Source organism: Polyodon spathula, chromosome 48 (genome assembly GCF_017654505.1).
Source record: "Polyodon spathula isolate WHYD16114869_AA chromosome 48, ASM1765450v1, whole genome shotgun sequence".
Taxonomy (NCBI): domain Eukaryota; kingdom Metazoa; phylum Chordata; class Actinopteri; order Acipenseriformes; family Polyodontidae; genus Polyodon; species Polyodon spathula.
The window spans coordinates 462282-466553 of NC_054581.1; positions in this window are offsets into that span (position 1 = coordinate 462282).

Below are 4272 nucleotides of genomic sequence, written 5' to 3' on the forward strand. Positions count from 1 at the left end.
CTACTTTAGTGTGATGTGTGCTAATTGTGTGTCTCCGTGTGTGTGTGTGTTTGCAACCCCGCTCCCATTGTGTGTTTGTGTGTGTTTGTTTTTTTCCATCCTTCTGTGTGTGTGTGTGTTCTGTGTGTCTCAGTGTGTCTGTGTGAGTGTGTCTCTATGTGTCTCTGTCTGTGTGTTTGTTTCTAAAATTGTGTAAACCTGTGTCTTTAGTCTGTGTGTGTGTGTCTGTGTAAAAAACACTCTCAAATGTGTCTGTGTGAGTGTGTCTCTATGTGTCTCAGTCTGTGTCTATTTTCTTTTCTCTGTTTTAGTTATGTGTCTCTGTGTCTGTGTGTGTGCTAAATCTGTGTGTCTCAGTGTGTCTGTGTGAGTGTGTCTCTATGTGTCTCTGTCTGTGTGCAGTGTGTCTCTATGTGTCTCTGTCTGTGTGTGTGTGTGCTTCTGTGTGTCTCTGTCTTTGTGTCTGTGGGAAGTTGAATCCCCCATTAGTATGGCTTCTGTCTGTGTGTGTGTCATTGTGTGTCTCTTCTGTGTGTGTGTGTGTGTGTGTGTCTCTAGCATGTGTCTATGTCTATGCCTTGTGCTTTTTGTGTGTGTCAGTCTGACCTGTGTGAGTGTGTCTTTATGTGTCTCTGTCTGTTGTAACACCTGTGTGTCTTCTATGTGTTTCTGTCTGTGTGTGCTACCCCTCTGTGGATCGGTATTACCTCTGTCTGTCCTGCCTGTCTTTCTTAAAGTGAAAGAAAGAAAGAAAGAAAGAAAGAAAGAAGGATGGAGTTTACTCTACCCACCAGACTGATAGCGGATCAGCGCGGTTCACAGGAGCGCTCTGTGAAGGATCTGACAAGCAAGCAATGAAACAGGGCCTGTTTGCAACCCTGCTCCCATTGACCCCCCATCGGCACGCTCGCTTCTGTTTTTTTGATGAACAACCATCCTTCTTCTGTGGGGGTTGTTTCTCATACCCCCTTCCTTTCTAGTTTAAAAGGCATGTTGTGGGAGTTTGCTAGTGGTTCTCTGGGGGGGTAGAGGATTTTTTTGGGGGGGGGGGGGGGGGGGGGGGGGGGAATATAAACCTGCCCTTTTGTTCCGCATCGTAGGGCGAGGCAGCTCTTCCAATAGCGAGCGCTATCTCACCAGAAACACCCTGTCAGCGCTTCAATTACCTGCCTTTCTGCAGACAAGCGGTTTCTGCAAAACAGACATCTTACACTCCAGCCGGAGATAAACAGAGATCTATTTACAGGAAAGCCAGCCTCGCTGGTGAATGAATTAGGCGAGGGGAGCAGGATTGAGCCCCCCCACCCCCAGACTTTAACACTGAGGTGAAGGGGGCAGGATTGACTATCAAAGAGACATATGCCGAACCTCTAATTGATTTTAAACAGACACCTGAAAACTGTGCCTTCGTTCGACCCTGCCATCAAAGAATAAGCACGGAGCGATGCGCTTTTAGCAAAGTGTCTGCTTGATGCTGTCCAGACACCGCAGCACTAAACCGCACACCCCTGATATTTCACAGCAATGCTGTTGACCTGTAAACAACATTACAGGTTCAACAACATATCAGTATAACCCGTGTGCAATCTAGCCTTTAAAAAAACAAAAAACAAAAAAAACATGATATACAACTGCAATTGGAAGTATTCGACACGGCGATTGTACGAATCGGGACGAAAAACAGAAGAAAAAGACGATCAAAAGAAGAAAATGGAATTCGAGGTTCTGGAAACGCAATTATGACGCAACGTTGCGGAATTCTTGTTAAGCGGGACAGCGTGCCAAGGGGGGATCTGGGAATTCGCTTCGCCCCTGCACAGCAGTCTTAATTGGGAGACAGCTACTAAATCAGCGTGAGGCTTTTACCTACAACCTTATCAATTATGATAAGAAACTAGAAAGAATGCATAAGGAGACGCAGCTGTGCGTCACAACGCGCCTGGTGCTTGTGTCAGCGCGGCGGGGTGTGAGGCTTCGCTGGTCGGCTCCGGCGCTTCCTTATCTCGGCAACACTTGACATCAATCAAGGTCGCTCGTCTGGAGAATTTGTGAGTCAGAGCAGTGTATGGACAGCAGTGTGCAAATCTAGCAGCTCAAGATGTGTCCTTGATCTCCTTTATATATCTGCCTGCATGAGAACACCTCGGGGTGGGAGAATTTCAATTTTCACCTCGGTAAATCAGGGATATGGAAACAACAGGCTGTCAGTGTGTGTGTGTGCCCCGGTGTACTGGCGGGCGCTGTGCCCAGTTCTTGGCGCTGGGACGGCCGGTTTTCATGTCTGTTTCCTCACCCCTTAACCTCTTTCGCAGAGCCTTCCTCCGGCAAGCCGCGGTGCTCAGGGCTGATAACAGGCAGCCGGCCGCTCTCGCACTGGAAAGAGATTATATCGAGGAGAGCTGTAATGAGACACGATGCCTTTACAATATAGACAGCGGGGCTTCAGCCTGACACACTGAGACACACGCACACACACTGAGACACACGCACACTGATACACACACACACACACACACACAGATAGATACGAGAGAGGTGCGGTCTTTTCAGCTATCCTGCTTTCGGTTAATTAGGATGCGATCGCTAAAAACGAAGTCGCATTTTCCTAATCATCTCCCTGCATTGTGTGCACGCGTTTGATCCGCTGTTCACAGGCGCTAATGGCAGGAGTTGCTGATAGGGAACCCAAACATGTGCCTGTTATTGTTTTCCTGAAAGAGAAAGTCCCTTATACCTGCTAATCATTACTGGCTGACCCGTCTACAGGTTTACTGTATTCACTGGGCACACTAATGCAGCAGCTTCAGAGTTTGCCATATGTTGCTTTCTGATAGAAATAACAGAATCATATTTTTATATAGCGCCTTTCACACTGTACCTCCATCACAAAGCGCTTTCCAGAGGCAGGCTGTGAACTGCGCATTAGATGCAGAGTCTCTTCCAATAGTGCGTTGATTTAGCATCTCATCCGCAGAGGGCAAGGAGGTGAAGCGACTCTCTCAGGGTCACACACAGCCAGTCAGACAGCGGCAGAGGTGGGATTTGAACCGGGGACCAGCCCTGGACTTTAACCGCTGGACCGCACTATCTCCCTTTGCATGAGACTCCCATTCCTGGTTTGACATCTTGATAATCAGACACACCTGAGCTTGTTGCCTAGACACAGTGTGGGGCTGATCAAGCTGGTAGTAAAACCTGGACTGGATCACACTGCTGTGCAGCAGGAGTCTTATTCCCATCTCTGCAATGCTTATTCATGAAGGGAGTGATTTTAATGCCTGCTGAGAAATATTTCTTCAGAGGCAACTTCTGAAAAAATTATTTAAGAAAAAAACCACTAACTTTTTTTTTTGTTGTTGTTGTTGTTCAGTTTCAATACATTATAGTCATCATAAACATCCACGGCTGCTCAATGACACATGAAGTGTTGCTCGGGTCTGCGCCCTGCCCTTGTTTGACAGCATGTACATGTGAGGTGTCTGAGCAATTGTGATATTTCAGCAGCCGCTCCAGCACCAACGCATTCATTCCTGCTCACATGGGACATCCCGTTTCCTGCCTGGCTCCAGCCTGCTGAAAAAAACAATGGGGAGATGTCCACTACAGACTTCCGTTCGTCCCTGACTCGGGGGTGGGGTGTCAAAGATACACACACACCAAAAAATGATTTGATGCGATTTTATGTTTGCAAGAACACAATGGAGCTCAGGGGAGCCCACTGCACTGAACACACAGCAGGGAAAAGACAGCTGTTTGATGCACAAGCGACAAAATAAAATAAAAAAAAATAATAAAATAAATGAAGTCAATTTAAAGCTAAACGGGTCCTCGAGTCTGGGAGAAGCTCGGCTCTGAGTCACGGATCTCTTACAATCGCCCCAAGCTTTCCTGAGCCTCTCTTCTGCGAGGTCTGTGCAGCGCAGACCAGCCAGCGAGTCTTCATGCAACGACCCCCGTCTTGCGATCTCACACTCTTCTTTTACTGGCAGCAAATATGCTAGCTGTGCACTAGATGGCGATGGAGCTCACCGCTAGAAAAGGCGCATTGACCGATCTAGACTGTATATTACATGTGTCTGTGGCAGGCGTTTGGAGAGTGAGGAGCCACTGGCGTCTAGTGCTGTCTGTTGCCAGCAAAACAAAACCCTGGCCCAAGGATCAGTAGAGGACGCTGGCTCTTCACTAGAAAGACACGGTGGCTGACCTGGCTTGTGTCACATCCATCTCTGGCAGGGCAGCCAGAATTGAAGAGCAGAGTCTGAGCTCCGGTGA